Source organism: Acinonyx jubatus, chromosome D4 (genome assembly GCF_027475565.1).
Source record: "Acinonyx jubatus isolate Ajub_Pintada_27869175 chromosome D4, VMU_Ajub_asm_v1.0, whole genome shotgun sequence".
NCBI classification, from domain to species: Eukaryota; Metazoa; Chordata; class Mammalia; order Carnivora; family Felidae; genus Acinonyx; species Acinonyx jubatus.
The window spans coordinates 31,284,488-31,304,084 of record NC_069391.1 but is presented as its reverse complement, the minus strand read 5'-3'; the positions used below and the strand labels follow the sequence as shown (position 1 = coordinate 31,304,084).

General features: G+C 41.7%; 1 long non-coding RNA gene across 1 annotated transcript; it reads left to right on the top strand.

Annotated features, from left to right (window-relative positions):
* The first annotated feature begins 6,197 nt into the window (after positions 1 to 6,197).
* Positions 6,198 to 10,817, top strand: LOC113593702 (uncharacterized). Its single transcript, XR_003414009.2, has 2 exons — positions 6,198 to 8,228; positions 10,008 to 10,817. It is a non-coding gene; the product is annotated as an uncharacterized LOC113593702 (long non-coding RNA).
* The last annotated feature ends 8,780 nt before the right edge of the window (positions 10,818 to 19,597 follow it).

Below are 19,597 nucleotides of genomic sequence, written 5' to 3'. Positions count from 1 at the left end.
TGGTGGTCTGGTTCTGGCTCATTCGTTAAAAAACAGGCCAAATGTGAAATAGTGATGAGGAGCATGGAAATTTAGAGAGTGTATTGGTGTGTGTGTGAACCTCCTTCAACAAGTTTTCATAAATTAAAAATATAAACCGGAATACAGTATTTTCATTTTGACTTCATTCTTTGCCATTGATGCACATTTAAGGGTTTGGTTTAGAACAAAGCCTGAAGTTCACTGTCACTCCGCCAGCTAAAGAGCATGGGTTATGTTACATAAAATAATTTCACAGAACCATTGTTAACTGTTCACGTAACTGTCCATTACGTGAAATTACTAGGCCTTTTTCTCTTTTGATACATGTTTTCTATAGCTCCTTTTATTGAACCCTACTAAAAAAGTTACAGCTTACATTACCAAAATAAGTTGTTTTGGCATATTTGAGACAAGACTATGGGGAATGACAACTATGGTCTCAGTTCTATTTGAATTTTGGGCATGCTAGTACCTGGTCTGTAGTGAATGAAAAATGCTGAATTTTGTGTGCCATTCTTGTGACTGACTACCTCTGAGTTATGTGATGTGAGGTCAGAATTCTTCAGTGTATTTCATAAGTGAATAGGGGACCTAGGGTAAGTATCTCTTCACTGTGAGTCTCTTAGGACATCCAAGGATCCCTGAGAGGATGGAGCGGAGTGGCAGAATATACTCAGGCTTTGAATTTACTTTGGGCATCTTCCTAAAATCAGCTGTGCTTGTTTCCCCGCCCCCCCCCCCCCCCCCCCCCCCCCGGCTCTGCCTCTTGATGCCTTTGCTCATGTCATTTGTCTTCCATTCTGGGAGATGACTTTCAGGTTCAATGATAGTGTCGATTTTCTCACTTTAGCTTGCTTTGGTCACCTCCCACCCCCTAGGAAAGGTATGATTAATTTCTCCGTATATTCAATATATACAGCACCTTTATATGCCAGCTTCTTCTGTGTGAGGCACTGAGGATTCAAAGATGAATAGGATACAGTCTGTGTCTCTCCTTCCCCTCCCCTTTCCCAACCCTTATCTTGGGCTTACAGCATTCTGGGAGACAGTCAAGCAAAATTTCAGCAGTGTGACTAGTGGTATGTATAAGATGATGGCACTGTAGGGATGGAAGTTGCTTATATAGAATTTTGATGATACATCTGTCATAGCACATTGTTCTAGTTAATTTGTTCTAGTTTATTTGTTTAACTGCCTTCTAGGCTAGACTATGCTTCTCAAGGGCAGGAGATGTATTTTATTCATCTTTGGGTCACTAGCACTTGGAGAGCCTCCCATGTGCTAGCAGCTATCATTAGATATCATGAAAGACATGGTTCCTCCACTTACTGAGCTTTTCCCTGGGTGGAGGAGCTAGGTAACCCAACATTATTGTGATAGGATCCACAGATGTAAAAAAAAAAAAAAATGATGGGAGCATAGAGGAAGAGCATCTAACAAGCTGGTGAGGAGCTGCCAGAGAAAGCTAAAGAAGATATTTCAGTTGCCATTTGAAGACTAATGAAGAGTCAGCTAAATAACAGAATTCAAAGCAAGATTCAGCTAGAGAGGTTGTGTGAAGTGTTTTGGGTTTTATGTCAAAGGCCATTAGAGACCCACTGATCAATCTTAAGCCATGGAGTGCATGATTTATGTTTATGAAAGGATGCTGTTGTTAGCATACCAGGGGCAGAGACACACAAGTTTCTAGCACCCTTGAATATTTCTAGATGGGAGAGTAGCACCTAACCTACAGTATCAACAGAATTATGAATGGGATAAACTTGGATGTGGGTTGTGATGGAGAGCAAATGATAGCTAGAGCTTGGGCAAGCTATGCCATTCATTGAGACAGGAAACATGATATTGTGTCCAGGGATTCTAAGACTCCATTCGCCTGCTGCTCCTTTTACTCTCTGCTCTGATAGCCTTGGTTGCTAGTCCCTTGACATAGCCTGTATACCAAAGGAGAGCCATGCCCATACTCCATAAGTTCCCACACTAGAGGTCTGCCTAATCTACCCATTACGGTTCTCATCCATGCTTGAAGAAGAAAAGCCTGATTTGAAGGGATCCTTTCTTGGCTCTAGCAAGCATGTTGTCCTATCTACTGGGACTCCAAAGTCCTTGAGAGGTAGCATTACCTTTTAGTTTTAAGGACACACAGTTTCTCTCCCACCTGTATCTGCTTAAGGCCAGATTTCTGCTTGCTTATTGTATGCTACAAAGAAAAGCTACTCCTGATTCTTAGAATGTATTTTTTTTTTCTACAATCGTTTGGCACCTGAAGATTCCAGCTAGAGCTGTGATTGACACTCCAGTGTCAAAGCAGCTGACATTACAGTGAAAGCTGCTATAACTTGGTACACTGACCAAGGCCAATTGCCCAGTTTTATGTAGCTACTCCTATCAGCTGCCATGGTTGTGGCATGAGCCTCAATCTCATTGTGGGTACTTTGGTTCTAATTCCCTGGTGTCTGTGGTGTTAGATCTGAGTTAGGGCATCACAAATGTATTAGGGGTTTGAAGATGAGGTTTGATGGCAACCCATTTTCTTTTCTCCAAGGTTCTGGCTGATAGAGTTTATATAAGAACTGCCAGCAAAATGGAGACCATCTTTATTACTGGCTGCGCAGAGGTCCAGTAAATCTCCCAAATGTAGAACATCTGGTAAATTCTGTTGGAAAATAGGCTTAGACCTAAGACAGGAGATAGGCTCTCCTGTCTCCCTGCCTGCTCTAGAGTGGCAGTGGGAGAGAGCAGCAAGGTTTGTGGAGTAGAAGCAGAGTTCATTGTATCAGCTAGTAGTGAAGCCCACAAGCCTGCCTCACATGCTTACCCAGAGGGAGCAGTGGAAATGGAAGACCTCTCCTCAGGTGAGCAGATAGCAAGGAGACTGGAGGCAGAGAGATTGGAGCTCCTGGGCTAGGAGCCACACAGCCTGGTTTGTGCTATTGGGGCCTAATGTGCAGAGTTAAACAGCCCAGTGAAGGTAGTTACTACTCCTTGGAGGCCTAATTTGGACACACTGAATTGAGGTGCTCATCTCCTTGGTAGAACCAAGTGGAGGATAGGAGGGTAGGATATTATAGAACCCAGCCCACAGGAGGAGAGGGCTGGAGGAACACAGTTGTCAGATAAAGTACAGATGAGTGAAATTGTGTATTTTTATGAGAAAATTGGGGCAGTTGGACTTTGAAGGAAGGGGTGGGTAAAGAAGGTGGCTGACTTGTAAATTAAGCTATTTTTCCGAACAATTCTTGGACTCTTGTCTCAAGAACAATTTGTTCTGATCGGTCTGACCATTACCTTTGTGAGAGCAGAAATTCCCTACCCTCAAACATTGGCTAGTTTCCAAACCTTCCTGATATAATTCACTTTAAAATAGGAGAGACAATAAATATTGTCCTAAGCTTAGATTTAGAACTACAATGAGCACCACAGTCTGGGGAGTTTGGTTCAATTTCTTGCTGTGAGTCCAACTCCTGGCTGAAGTTTGTCTACAGCATAATGTTATAAAGCAGCCAAATTATCCTTAAAATCTTAAGGGCTAATAATATTCATAACTTAGCAGAGTCTCATTAGGCCTTTTATCTAAATAAGCTTTAAATTCTCAACAAACTGGTGATGTAAATATCTTGTTTTAAAGTAAAATAAAATCCATTGAAATGAGTTTGTCATTTTAATTGTATTAACACCTTTCAAGTGGCCACATTTATTTGGAATGTTTCCATAAGGAGAAGAAATAACAGGATTATGCATGGGATATGTTTGGCTGTACTTCAAAGCAACGGAAAAGATTTCAGAGGGAAACAGTCATATGCTTCTCTACTTTAAAGAAATAGGACTAAATTTTCTTTAAAAGGAGAGAAAATATCCAAATAGGTCATAGGTTGTAGATCCAAGGAAAGTGCACCAAAATGTTCTCTATTGGAACTCATACATGTTCTTATATTAAACATCAGCAGCATTACAGACAAATCTGTGTTGGAGAGTAAAGCTGTTTAAAATTTACTAGTCATTCTTCCATATTCTTAAAAAATCATCTTCTAGTGATAATCTGCTCAAACATCTCCCTCCCCCCTCCCTTATTTATTTCCTTCCTTCCTTCCTTCCTTCCTTCCTTCCTTCCTTCCTTCCTTCCTTCCTTCCTTCCTTCCTTCCATTAGAATGACAGTGTCTGTGAGGGTGGAGGGGTTGGAAAGAGGCTAAATAATTGATTTGGGTCCAGAGGAGCCTGAATTTACTCCTAGTAGTTTGGTGGAACCCAGGCCATATGCATATGGTGGATTATTTTTCTTGACTTTCACTTTTTGTTTTTCTTTCGCAGAAAGGACAATGGTTATTTTTTCCCCAGGGGTATGAGGTATAGGAATGGGAGAATGGACATGGAGATAATGAAACTTAATTGAGTCTTCTGGGCAAAAATACAACCCAGCTTCGAATTAAAGATCAAAGCAAAGAACACCTTTAAATAGTGCATATTGAATAATCTGGAGAAAGGTAACTGGGTGGTTTTCATTTGCATTGAGGACAAACCAAAATAAATGGGTTTCAAATGCAGGGGATGGGAATGGGTTACCCACGAAGAAAGGCTCCTACTCTGCAGAAAACATCTTCCAAGGAGGGTTTAAGAATTGAACAATCTTCTATTTGGAGGCAGGGTAGTAAATAGGCCTGGAGGTGAATGCATGCATCACGTTTTTGTTGTTCCCATAGTTTTCCACAGTGGGCAGCCATGATTGTCAAATAGTTCTTTTTGTAAAACCTTTTAAAATATTGTGCATGCATTCTCTCTGAGATGTTATATGAGTTAAGAGCAAGAGACTGTGCTTCTCATCAATAAGATAATGTCTCTCATACTTCCCATAATTCAGTGCCTTCTTTATATTAGGTTTTTAATAAGCATTCACTGAATGAAAACAAATGACTCTTGGAAGTCTGTCCCAGAGAGACACTGACAGTAAGTAAATGTAGTGTGTCAGGTGGTGATAAGTATTAGACGAAAAATAAGTCAATATGGGTGGTGTGGTGCAGGCTGGGTGCCATTTTAAAAAGGTGTCCAGGAGGACCTCTCTTGAGAAGATGGCCACAGTGTCCAGGTGTGTTCAGGGGAGAGTGTGGCTGAAGTGGGTGAGAATGGGGATGGTAGAGTGGGGTATTAATAGGCTGTGGTAAGGAGTTCAGTTTTTACTCTGAATGAGAAGGGAACATATTGGAGATTGTTGAGCAGAGAAGTGACATCATCTAATGTATTGGCCTAATTATACTTGTTGAGAAATCAAACTACTGTGTTGGTACAAAGAGCTAACTACAATTCCAGTCTTAGTTTACAGTACAAAAGAAATCCCCCAAACTCTAAACCTTTTTTTTCCATTTCTTGCTCTCTCCATAACAGCTTACCTCCCTGGCCACGTCCCAGTAAACCCCATTGCAGCTCAAGGCTGACATCTAGTGGGTACTTTCCTAACTTTATAAACCTACAATTTGGAACATCCTAGCTCCTGATTAGGAATAGAGGGTAGAAAATCAAAAGCAGGATAATAAAACAATTATTAGGAGAAGACTGATTTGCCTCCTTGTTTCTCTTTGGCTCATATTCAGGTAAGTTTGTATTTTTCTAGCAAATATTTTTAAAAAACTGTTGGGTTTAGCTACCAGATGACTGGGACATCAAAATCTTGGGCTGGTGAGGAGAGAATGAGCCAGAACCAATGGAATCAATGCTCTGGTTCTAGGGGTGGCCTGTGGTTTATTGTATGGAGTTTGGTTGACAATCAATTTACAAAACAGGTGTGATCTCATGAGTTGGGCACGATGGGAGAAAGTCCAAGACAGTGTGAAAAAACCCAAGTCAGGTGAGATTGGGTGTTACCGAAGCTTAGGCGGGATATTTCGGTGTATTAGTTCAAGCTTTAGCTTTATAATTGGACGTCTGGCTTCATGTCTTATTCTGCCATTTACTGCCTGCGAGAACTTTTACAGGTTGCACTCTCTGTATCTCAGTGTCGAAATGGTGCCCAATTTGCAAAGATGTTTTATTAAATCATTTAATTTATGCAAAGCACTTAACACACTAGCATTTAGTATACAGTCAATAAGAGCTAAGTGTTACTGTTCACAGGAACCACAGGTAGGCATTAGAGGTAGAGAAGCAGGTTGTTGTAGTAATACCACCTGCTTTGAATATATAGATATATTTTGCCCCCACCACTTAGCATTAACAGAATTTAGGTTTTAGCCATTTTGTATATTTATATGATCCATTTTATTTACATCGATTGAGGTAGTTGAATATTCTGTTTGAGGTATATCATTTATGCCTGACAGAGATTAAAACTGTTTAGTGGCTTTCATTACTTTTAGGAAAAAAGACCCAAATGTTTAGCTCTGCATCACCTGGCTCCTGCCTGCCTCTTCATTTTCGTCTCTTACTGCTCCTCCCTCTCAGTTTCTGCATTCCAGATTTGCTGGCCTTTTGGGTCCTCCAGCTCCTTGTTCCATCTGTCACAAGACTTTGCAATTTTGTTACCTTGTCCACACTGTTCTACTCCCACCCCAGCCTCACAACCAAGCTCACACCTAGTTAATGCCCACTCATCTTTGACACGTAAAAAAAATTTTTTTTATTTTAATGTTTATTTATTTTTGAGAGACAGAGAGATACAGAGTGTGAGCAGGGAGGGGCAGAGAGAGAAGGAGACACAGAATCTGAAGCAGGCTCCAGGCTCTGAGCTGTTGGCACAGAGCCCAATGCAGGGCTTGAAGTCACAAACTGTGAAATCATGACCTGAGCTGAAGTCAGACGCTTAACAGATTGAGCCACCGAGGCGCCCCTTGTCTCTGACACTTCTGTGGGGAAACTTTCCCTGCCTCTACCCCCACCCCACCCCCACCCTCACTCTGCTGGGCAAGCCTCCCTTCTTGGTAAGATCTCATAGCATTCTGCACTTTTAATTTTCCTTCAGAACACTTACCATAGTTTTAAAGTATATATTTGGATGATTATTCACTTCCCAACTAGACTGTAAGTATCTTGGAAGCAAGAACGATGTCTATTTCACCCATTACTTTGTTCCTGCCACAGTGCTTGGTGCATTTAGACTCCTATTTTTGGGGGGAGCCTGGGTGGTTCAGTTGGTTAAGCATCCAACTTTGGCTCAGGTCATGATCTCACAGTCTGTGAGTTCAAGCCCCGCGATGGGCTCTGTGCTGACAGCTTAGAGCCTGGAGCCTGCTTCGGATTCTGTGTCTCCCTTTCTGCTCCTCCCTTGCTCACGCTCTGTCTCTCAAAATTAAACGTTAAAAAAATTTTTTTTAATTAAAAAAATTTAGACTCAGATATTTTTTGAATAGTGAAGAGACTAGTCTGAAGGATGAGGGATCTTATTTTAAATTAAAATATAGAAATCAGTAAAACACCTGGTAACTAATGGAGTATGGGGATGTAGTGGGTACTGTGGTGTGATGCCCAGTTTTCCTCTTGTAGACTACTCATCCCTCCAGATGCTGAGAGTTTTTTAAAAAATGTTTACTTTTGAGAGAGAGAAAGCACACCCATGTGCATGTGAGTGAGGGAGGGTCTGAGAGAGGGAGAGAGACAGAATCCCAAGCAGGCTCCGTGCTGTCAGTGCAGAGCCCGACGCGGGGCTCAATCCCATGAATGGTGAGATCATGACTTGAACCAAAACCAAGAGCCAAACGCTTAAGACTGAACCACCCAGGTGCCCCACATGCTAGGAGTTTTGATGGCCAATGCTTCTCATCCTAGACCCTCTATAGGAATTGCCCACAGGAAAGAGAGCCACCTTACCTAAGGTCACACCCCTTTCTGAAAGCAGGTCACTTGCAGTGACAGGTTAATTGGGGGGCATATGCTCCACTCACTGCCTCAGTGAAGGGCCATTCCAGGTCGTGGTAGGATTGACTGAGGTCACTGTTTGAACTGCATCAACTGTTCAACCCCCTCCCACGTCACCTTTCCTCCCTCAGGCCTCACAAGCTGTTCCTGAGAGCTTGTCTCCTCCCTCTCCCCCCAATAAACCACCTGCACACAAGTCTCAAGAGTCTGTTTCCCAGGGAACAGACTGAGAACTGTGGGCGAGGGAGAGGGAGGATCCTAAGGTAGCTCCTCAATTTCTGTTTTGAGACAGCACATGATGCCATCCACTGAGATGAGCACAGGAAGGTGATAATGTACAGGAACTGAAGCAGGTTTGCTGGAAAAGGTAAGTTGTAGAGGTGTTAAGTCCGACGTTCCTGTGGGATAACCAAGAGTCTGAAGCTCAGAAGAAAGGTCTAGGCTAGAGGTGTATGTAGACTTGGGGTCACTGGCACTCCAAAACGACATGAAAAAGCTTGCCTATGAACGGAGAGTGAAAGAAACAGGACTAGGGTGGCCTGGGAACCAACAGAGGGAGACAGGACAAATGAGACAAACTTGTGGCAGATAAAGAGTGATCAGAGAGGTAGGAAGATGAGTGTGAGCATACCAGTGGGTGTGCAGAGGGGTTTACAGGGATTACAGGCATAGATGTGTCAGGTGTAGACAGTATAGCATGTAAGTGTTCGTTCACTAGATCTAATGTCACTTGCTGGGGATAGTTTTAGTGGAGCCAGATTCCAGTGAAGTAAATGGGGTGGGGGGGGGGGGATGAAGAAATGGATGTGGTAACCTTTTTACAGTTTTCATGAGTTAGGAAGAACGAGATAGCATTGAGGATCCAAGACAACAGGAGGATATTTGTGTGTAAATGATTCCGGAGATGGGCTGAAGGAGAAAGTCCAGTTAGAAAAGTATAAAGTGGAAGCCATAGGAATGAGAACTAATAAGTTCTTGAGAAAGTGATACATGATTGAACACACAAGATTAATCTTGGCGAAGTGAAGCCAAATTACTACTAACACCGGAAGGAAAATGAGTAGACATGGAGGCAGTTAATAGTAGCTACAAATTATCTATGCTCTTTAAGCATCAGGAAGTTTTAATAATTTAACCCTCACAACAAATCTTCAAGAATACCACCCTACCAGTCTGGAGCAGGTGGTGCGAAGGGGGCGGGTCCTCGGTTCTGATAGGCTTCCTGCCTCCTTGGAGCGCCGCCCAGTCCCCCAAGCAGGCCGGTAAGCACACGCTTTGGGGCAGGTGATTCGTGGAGGGGCGTGCTCTCTAGGATGGAGTTTATTCCGGAAGCCACCCTTAGCTATCTTGAGGCAACTTCCACAAGGAGGAAAGACTGTATTTTCCGAAGAGGGCAACACGACCCGGAAAGATGGTTGCAGAAAACGGGACTGAGTGACGCATGCGCGTTGCGGGAGCGACGGAGAGTGCGCAGTGCCGAGGCCGCAGGGACCTGGCGTTTGTCTCTGGAGAGTCAGAATCTGGGTGGTGCGCCTGACTGGAGCCCCACGTGACCCCGCAGTTTGATTTGTAGGAATTGTGTTAATAAAAAAATTGATGGCGATCTAACCGTCTACCAATAGGCAATTCATCATTTAAAATATAGTTATGTACATGTGGTGGAATATTTTGCGGTCCCACCCATGCAACCCAGAAATTTAGAGTGTGTGTGTTGGTCTGTTTATGGTCTAAGTACTAATATTTTTTTCTTGAACCGTTAATTATGGCTGGCAGCCAGGCTTTTACTTCAAAGCTTTGGAGGTGGAGCAAATGCCGTTACTTTCCCATGGGTGGAATTAGATTTAGGAACAAGTTGCAGTTATGAGAGGAGGGCAATAATGAATGAGTTCTGTCTGTGCGAGGTGGGTCTGTGGTAGGGAGCTGGCGTGGTGGTCACTTGGAGAGGAACTCTCCTAAAGGGCCTTTCTCCAAGGTGAGGGGACCTCAGCAGAGGGGGCTGCAGTTGTACTGCTAGATGCAGATGTTGAGTGGCTTGCTGGAGGAGAGGCTTTGCAGGAGGAATCTCTGAAAGTGCTCCACAAATAAAAGAATCAGCCCTGATAATTTGCCACACCTGGAAGGCACCATTATTTTCCATATTTCCTAGATGGGAGTCAGACGGCAGTCCACTGTGGCTCCTCACTGCAGGCTTGCTGGCGGATCCTGGGGTGGTCTAACCTTGAAGTTAGAGGCAGGCCTCTCATACCCACCACCTTTGGTTGGAAGATCAGCAGCGTTCTCCGAAGACATCCTCCAACTCCTCTTCCAAACTGTATCCTTACCCTTTTATATCTTCTTTATGGGCATGATGATGGATTCAAGGTTTTTAGCCAAGTCCTCCTTTGCAAACTCAACCACCAGGATGATCTGTTTCACTACTGATTCGTGCCTCCAGAGATTTTTATATATTGATTAATGCCACCAAAACAAGAGTTTTGTTTTGATGAGACAGCATTATCACACTCCGTCTGCAGAAGCAAGGAAAACTTTCATGGAATAAAGGAGCTTGTTCAACTCTATCTCAGAAACCAAGCCTAGATTCAGACTTGTCCAAATCTTAGTTCCACTGAACAAGCAGAGCTCAATTCTTTCTTTTTTTTTTCTCCCAAGTTTTAATTTAAATTCTGGTTAACATACAGCATAACACTCGTTTTAGTTTCATGTGTAGAATTTAGTGATTCGTTATCACTTAAATACAACACCCCGTGCTGATCACAACAAGGGCCCTCCTTAATAGCAGAGCTCAATTCTAAACAGTTCTTTTTTTGGCGCACTTGCTGTGGATGCCTTTATATTGAGAGAGCTGAAATCAAAGAAGTGCTAGCAGAGGGACACTGTGTTCTTTCCCCACAGAGCATCTCAGCCGTGTCCTATATCTTTTTCAGCCACTCTCAGATAATAAAAAGTCCTTGAATCACTTTCAGACCCAAGAGTAATCTTTGAGTAATTAAAATTCCAGTCCAGTGTTGTAATGATATAATGACTTTACTCATTTGAATGCTTCTCTCCACCTTTATTTCAGGGCTGGTTAAAAGAATATCAAACCACATAAAAGGGTGTATTTAAAAAAATCACTGCCCCCCTCCTCTCCCCACCCTTAGTTCCACTACGCAGAAGGAGCCATTATAACTTCTGTTTGTTTTTGTGTTTAGTAAATTTTGGTTGTTGACAAATTTACTTCAAACCCTGGCTTCTCAGGCAGTATTCAAGATCTACCAGCTGGTGATATTAATGCTTTGGAGGAATGAGGGATGACTCCTTACAGATAAGCTATGGCACTTTACCCCCTTCACCTGGACCCTGCCCCCCTGATGATCTTGAGACAGTGGGTGAATTGAAAGCCTGTATGAAGGCCAGACTTGCTGGCTGTTAAAAAAAAAAAAAAAAAAAAAAAAAAAGTCATTCATTTAAAAGCTTTTTAAAAATAGGAATGATGTTTTGTTACAAATTATGCTCATTTTTCTCTAGTAACTTTTTAGACCCAAGGGCCTGCTTTTGCAAGCCTGACTGTGGTAGTGTTTGCATGGATTAGATGTAATTTTGATTGCACCTGGTGTGTAGTTAATGTCTCTTGGGAGCAATACCACTCCTGTGCCTTATGAAGCTCTCCTGTGCTTCAGTGCAGCTGATGCTATCAATTTCTTATCTAAGGACCCATGACAGCTGACCCTCTTTGCTTTCTTAGCTACGCCTTCCAAGGCAGCATGTATGCTAATCCAGTGAGCACAGTGACATAAACCATGCTATTTGGTGTCTTTTCTGTAATCCACGGTGGAACTTACTAATGTATACTGTCCAGCACCTTATAGGTTAATATCATGTTCTCCTCTCTCTCCTGGACTACTTAGTATCTCCTAACTGGCCTATTTGCTCCTCTCTCAGGAGGCTCTCCACATAGAGACCAATCTCAGCTTCAAATCCATTGTACATTTGAAACTGAACCAAATGAGAGTTTGTCAGCTCCATGAACAGCGAGCCAATAAAAGACTGACACCGAGCTTTTGGAGTGAAGAAAGATAGGCTATTTATTGGTGTGGAGAATGAGGAATTAATGATCAAAGTCCTGAACTCCCCAGTGGCTTACAAGTGAGGGGTTTTTTTTCCTTCTTTTAAAAAAATATTTTTTGATAGAAAGGGGGGCAGAGGATCTGAAGCAGGCTCCACCCTGATAGCAGAGAGCCCAACATGGGGCTCAAACTCACAATCTGTGAGATCAGTGCCTGAGCCAAAGTCAGAAGCTCAACTGACTGAGCCACCCAGGTGCCCCAGAAGTGAGGATTTTTAAGGGCAAAATTTGAGGCAGGGGTCTCCTGAGAAGGTGGATGTTGTTGATTGAAGGTCCCATAGAGTCATGTTAATAGATGTTACTTAGTTACTTCCAGTCCCACGGAGGCCTGTTCTGTCTCAAGAGACTTGGACTCTGAAAAATATTCTGTTTGAGATTTCATTAGGTGCATCCGGTGCTTATGTGTTCAGGATAGTGCTGATTAGCTGCCTGTCAGCACTCTACCAACTACTTGTATGTCTCTTGGGCCTGGGTCTGTGTCCTTTCTGGCCATGCCTGGGGACGATATAACCTCTTGTGTTTTTTCATCCACACTAACAAGATGGGTGCTGGCTTCAAACTGCCTGCTCTGCTGGGGCCTTTAAATAATTTTCCTTTGCCAGAAGGCACAATGCTAACCTTTGTCAGTAGAGGGCACTGGAGAGACACTGGAGGAGGAAGGGGTTTTCTTTCCTAGTTGGGACGTACTGCTCCATGCAGGCTCCTGCAGTGTGCATGGATTTTCAGTGCCCAGCTTCTGCAGTGCACTGTGGCCAGCAGCACCCAGCAGTCAGAAACTTATTGTGGATGCTCCCCTTAACGTGGTTTCCTAGTGGAGTGCCTCCAGAGGGTTACCTCCCTTTGAAGGGCTTCCCCTGGCACCCTAGAGGGGGCATTTGCAGCAAGTTGCAACACTGTGACTTCTCTGCCAACCAGGGGGCCATGGAGGTTTCCTCTCCAATAAGGTCTGGGTCTCAGCCCTGGGAGTGGGAGGCCTTTTCTTGGGGAGTGGCTGCTCCTTATATGTGATATGTGTACATTTTTTTAGAATTTTGCTTCTATCTTGTAGACCAGTCCCTCATTACTTCAATCTCCTGTTAAAGAGTTAGTAATTCTTGATTTAAACTTTCCCTGTTCAAATTACTGTGTAGTTTCTGTGTCCTGACTGGACCCTGACTGATACACAGTTCAGTCTTTTTGAAATGTAGATCTGATTTTGTCTCTCCTCCTTGCTTTAAACCATCTTATGGTTTCACTCTGCTTATACGATAAAGAAAACTCCCTTATTTTCCTGGTTTCTGAGGCTCTGCACAATCCTGTCTTTACCTCCCTGGCCTTATGTCATGCCAGAGCCCCCCCTTGCTTTCCTCCTGCTGCAGAGTTTTTATGGCCACTGATCCCTTTCTCTGAAATTAACTTCCCTCAGTTTCTCACCTGAAACATCCCTGCCCATATCCAGGCCTCATGTTAATCATCTCATCTTCAGGGAAGCTTTCTCCACCTTCCGTGTCCAGGTTGAGTCCCTTATATTCATTTTCAGATCATGTAAGCTCCTTCAGACCACTTTACATGTGTTTGTACGAATTTTTTTTGATTAATGCCTCCTGTCCTATAGATTGTAAGCTCCTTGAGGACAACGGATTGTGGCTTTTTTGGCTGCCTATATAGCTCCTGCATCCAGCACATGAACAGAGTAGAGTGCCTGTTACAAAGTAGGCATTCCACCTGTGCAACCATTTCCCTTTCCATACTCCAATCTGCCACAAGATGGCAGGATAAGACCCTCTGGTACTTGATTTCCTTTGGGATAAGAAGTGGTGCTTCAGTTTAAAATGACTTTCTGGGCCAGAAGAGGATCCCTTTGAAGTGAGATTGAGTCACATATTGCAGAAGATTTCTCTGAAAATGTCCTCTGCATCTTCACTTCTTCCGCTGAGTCTGTGGAACAATCAGGAATACGAACAAGGAAGACAAAGGAGAGATCCTTGTCTGCTTGCCTGAGGTGCTATTTAGAAAGCAGTTCTTGAAAACAAGAAGGCTGAACTCTGATTCGTGTGGGAAAATAGGGTCGGGGATGTTTCCTGCCCCTCTCACACTTTATTTTGCAGTAACTGAGTTCTAGAGGAAAGGCCAGCAAATTATGGCCTACGGCTAAATCTGGCTCTCTGCCTGTTTTTGTAAATACATTTAATTGGACCCCAGCCATATCCATTTGTTGACATATTGGCAGCCTTTTGCACAACTATGAATAGTTGTGACAGAGACCATATTTTTGCAAGGCAAAACTATTTACTATCTGCCCCTTTAAGACAAAAATGGGGGAACATTTGGTCTAGAAGGATGTAAACATTTAGAAGCCTTAATATCTGGTTAGCATTTAGCTGACTTTTCATAAAATATAGTAATTTGGTCTTTTGGGGGAAAGATCTATCTTTCTTTCCAAAAAGCAAATATTCTGGTTGAGGATGATATATTCCCTGAGGTTTCTTAGAAGTTGTACCCATGTGGAGCACCTGGGTGGCTCAGTCGGTTAAGTATCTGACTTTTGATTTTGTCTTGGGTCATGATCTCACAGTTGGTGAGTTCCAGCCCTGCATTGGGCTCTGCACTGACAGTGCGGAGCCTGCTGGGATTCTCTCTCTCTGCCCCTCCCCCACTCACTCTTTCTGTCTCTCAAAGTAAATAAATAAACTGAAAAAAAAAAAAAGAAGTTGTACTCATGTAAGTCAGAATTATATTTATTAATTCTTTTCAGGAATTATACATTTAAGTGTGCTATATCTTTTTTTAAGTAGAAAATATTGGCATATGTGATATAAATTTTTTATAGTTTCTTAGCACACTTTCCTGTAGGAGGACTAATAAGTCACTGTTATACTAATTATTTCATTTGTCAAGATATCAACAAAAGGCTCTGTGGCTATTTACCTTTCATTCAATAAACATTCTTGTGATTACCTTTCATTCAACAAATAGTCTTGTGACAGATGGTGTGGCTTATGTTGGAGAGGAAAATTTTTCTTCTACACTTCAAGTTCTTTTAGCTGATCTAAGAATTAAATTGACATGAGATAGTTTAATAGGAAAAATGAAATTTAATTACGTATATATGAGGGAAACCACATAAAAATGAGATTACAAAGAAAGGAGAAATGAGGTATATATGTCATTATGGATTAAGGAGAAGAGGGTAGGGGCCTGAGGCTTGAAGGGAAGGAATGCAATTCACAAAAAGAATAGAAAGAGTAAATGTTGGGTAAATATGTTTGTTGGGCCATACAGAAACAATGGGACATAGAGACAATTTAGGTCAAAGGGGTATTGCTAGTTTCCTCCCTGTCTAGCATACCTACTTCATGTTACACTATAGGTATCTATAGTGATATCTCCCTTCCTGGAATAGGTCCTCTATCTAAATTCTTTTAGGTGGTTACAAGGGAGGCAAAAAAGAAAAACTCCTTGAGTCTTCTGTTTTTTAAAAATAACCAACCTAGGTGGCACCTGGGTGGCTCAGTCAGTTAAGCATTGAACTTTGGCTCAGGTCACGATCTCACCACGTGTGGGTTCGAGCCACACGTGGGACTCTGTGCTGACAGCTCGGAGCCTGGAGCCTGCTTCAGATTCTGTGTCTCCCTCTTTCTCTCTCTGCTCCTCCCCCACTTGTGCTCTGTCTCTCTCAAAAATAAATAAACATTAAAAAATTTTTTTAAATAATAAAACTAAAATAATCCACATGCCAAAGAGGCATATGTTGGGATAGCAAATTTTGGCCCCTACACTTATTTATGAGTTTGTAAGTGCTCAGCTATTGCTAAGTCAGAATCATGGTAATTCATTTTGAATTACAAGTTTTGAATAGTAAAATACACTTTCTACAGATCCTCTTCCTAACAAAACATTTTGGGTAAAGATAGTGGTAGTCCTTACAGTTTCTTAGTGTTGTTATACTTACAAAAACTGGCAAATCAGAGCAAAGGTAATTAGTTTTAAGTGTACATAGTCACAAGATTATCTGTCCCCTTTTAGATCCCTTTACATAGGCAGATCATTGATGTGGCCCAGTGGGAGGGTCTGCAGAAAGGAGCTGCCAGAAGGGAAAATTCTGTTTGTGAGTATTGGGGGAGAACACGACAGGTAGGCTCTCCACCCTCCTCACCACTGCGCTTTATTTGCAGAAACTTTTTCAGGTATGTAGGGGAAACCCTTCTGTATGGCAAGGTGGTTATGGAATAGGATTTCCTCATCTACGTAAGGGAATTGGGGGTGGGGTAGAGTGCCTGGCTGGCTCAGTTGGTAGAGCAAGTGACCCTTGATCTTGGAGTTGTGGGTTCGAACCCCACGTTGGGTGTAGAGATTACTTAAAAATATCTTAAAAAATAAAAGAAGGGAATTGGGCATGGTAGGGTGTCAGAATGTTATATTTTCACCACATTTCCCCAGAATCCTCCCTAGATTATTGTAGTTTAATTTATTTTAAAACTATTGTGTTGTTTTCAAACCATGTTTTTCCTATTTCTGTAACCTCTAGCCATATATATTTATATGACTTATATTTAAGGAATTTCAATGTTTAACTTCAGTGCTCTCCTGTTCCAAATTTCTTAATGTTGATTTATGTTTCAGTATGCTGATTTCTTCAAGCACTTTTTAAAATGAAGGTGTGTGTGTTCTATATTTTATATGTATACCTGTGCCCTTGCATGTGTGAGAATACCTTTGTGGTTTTTTCTTATATAAAAGAAAGTGGGCACAATATTTTTGACTCACAAGAGTTTTTTTTTAAACACTATAATTATAGTGTTAAAAGATACTTTAAAATGGGGAATTTTGACTCACATACAAACATACAATGAACATGTATCAAAGATTTTATTTAACTCATTAGTTAGAAAACCAGTAAGATGCTATGGTTGTTTCCAATGGAAATTTGAAGAACCACATATTATACAGGCAAATAAGGAATGCTGGAATAGATTTACCAATAGAATCAAGATAGGTCTATCTATGAGGCAATAATCAATTATATTCCACTAGATACAATTATTTTGCATTTTTATGGACAAGGATAATTTACATTATTCCCCATTTTCTACAGAGTTGTGAAGTAGCTCAATGACAATGAAAGGTTGATATAACCTGGATGGGCGTGCTATATGGGATTACACTTGGTAATTGGTCCATTTCAATGTCTTTCTCAATTTTTCCCTAAAATAATAACATTTGGTAATGTTCATTATGCTTGGTATAGTTATAAATACATTATTATACCCGACTCAATAAACTCTTACAAAATTAGCTTTATTTTACAGATAAAGAAACTGAGGCATGCAACTCTGGTCAGCTGGTGGGCCTCACTCACATGTTTGGTGGTTGGCAGGTGATAAGCCAGAGAGCCATGATTTTCTCTGTTTGGCTTTTCATCTTCTAGTCGGTTAGCTTGGGTTCATTTACATGCTATCTCAAGGTTTTAGGATCAGCAAGAAGCAAACTACAGAGAAGAAGTGTTTCTCAGGTCTCTGCTTATATTACATCTGCCAATGTCCGTTGGCTCAATGAACGTCTGTGGCCAAGCCCAGATACAAGGTGATGAAAAAGCAGACCTCTTTCTCCCCTCCCCCAGCTTAATTGAGATATGATTGATATGTAGCATTTTGTAAGTTTAAGGTGACGATGTGATGATTTAATATATGTGTATATTGAGGAATGATGACCACAATTAGGTTAGTTAACATATCTATTATCTTATACAGTTACCATTTGTGTGTGTGTGTGTGTGTGTGTGTGTGTGTGTGTGTGTGAGAGATAAGGACTTTTAAGATCCACTCTTTTAGCAACTTTCAAGTGTAGAATATAGTATTGTTAACTGTACTCACCATGCTGTGCATTAGATTCCCACAATCTCCTGGTCTTGATGGGAAGAGCAATGTCCCATTGCAAAGCACTGTGGATACTGGGGTAGAAAAATTTGTGGCCAGTTTTGCAATTCACCACATTCTGTTCATCCCATATTTTTCTCTTGTAGTGTCAGGAGGTATTTTCTGTCATGGGAGGGTTTTCCTGACATTTTTTCCATGTTAACAGTCACATTTTCTACCTCATAGTCCTTTTCGTTCTTAGGGAACACATTTTCATGAACATCAAGCAAAAATGCTTCCCAGAAGTCACTTTTTTCTTTCACTTAATCTGAGCAAAATCTCATATTAATATTTAGAGGATTTTCTAAGAGGGAAGATCCTTATTTAAAATATATATTTATGGGGGCGCCTGGGTGGCTCAGTCGGTTGAGCGTCCAACTTTGGCTCCGATCATGATCTCGCAGTTTGTGAGTTTGAGCCCCACATCGGGCTCTGTGGTAACACCTCAGAGCCTGGAGCCTGCTTCAGATTCTGTCTCTCTCTCTCTCTCTTGCTCTCTCTCTCTGTCTCTCATTCTGCCTCTCCTCCACTCACGCTCTGTCTCTCTCCTTTGGAAATAAATAAACATTAAAAATATTAAATATATATATATTTATGGATTTAAAAAATAAAGATGTGAGTAATACATGTTAACTCACAAAATCTAGAACATAGATTGAGTGCAAAGGAAAAAAAATATTCAACCACAAACATACTAGTGAATGTCTGTCTGGTTGTTTTCCCTTAGAGAGAGAGAGGGAGAGAGAGGCACAAGCAGTGGTATAGAAAAGATGTAAAGAGCATAGACTTTGGAGTCAGATTGCCTGGGTTAGAATTCCAGATCTTCTACTCACTAGCTGGAGAGGGCAAATTAGAGAACCTTGTTGTCCTTTGGTTTCTGCATTTCTATATAACAATACCTCTTCACAGTTGTTCAGAGGATGAAATGAGTATACATAAAGAACAGTACACAGCTCAAGGTAAGTGCTTTGTGTCAGCGTTTGTGTGTGTGTGTGTGTGTGTGTTCTTTGCTCCCCAGTTGTCCAGACTCAAGGCATGGCTTTTCCCTTTGAAGCCCAAATATTGAGTCTGTGCACTTATTCTGCTGAACGCTGCAACTGCAGTCATTTATCAGGTTCACCTCCCCAAGTCCTTTCTGGGGCTTGGAAGGAATTGTTGCAAGTTCCACAAATCCATCTTGGCTGTTGTTTATCACCTTTGTCTGCCTCTCCAGGGTTGCAGGGCTTCTGGCTGGTGCCCAAAGTTCCACCAGGGACTGCTGTGTTACTGGCCACCTTCTATGGTACCCGGACCATTGTCTCCTGAGAAATGAGGCTGCATAATATCTCTTCCCAGTTAAGAATTAACTCTCTTAATTTCTTGAATGCTAATTAAAACAAAGCGAAACATTTTGTAAAAATGTACTAAAGGCTTTGAGACAGAGGAAACAAAATATCTCCGTGTCACTCCTCAGCCCACTGCAATTTGGCCTTTGTCTGCTTTCCCTCAGTTTTAAAGAATATACCAAAGTTAAGAGAAAAGTGTAATGAATTCCTATGTACCTATTACCTAGACTCAACATTTACTAATCTGTCGTGTTTTTTAAAAATATAATTTATTGTCGAATTGGCTTCTATACAACATCCAGTGCTCATCCCAACAAATGCCCTCCTCAGTGCCCATCACCCACTTTCCCCTCTCCCCCACTCCCATAAACCCTCAGTTTGTTCTCTGCATTTAAGAATCTCTTATGGTTTG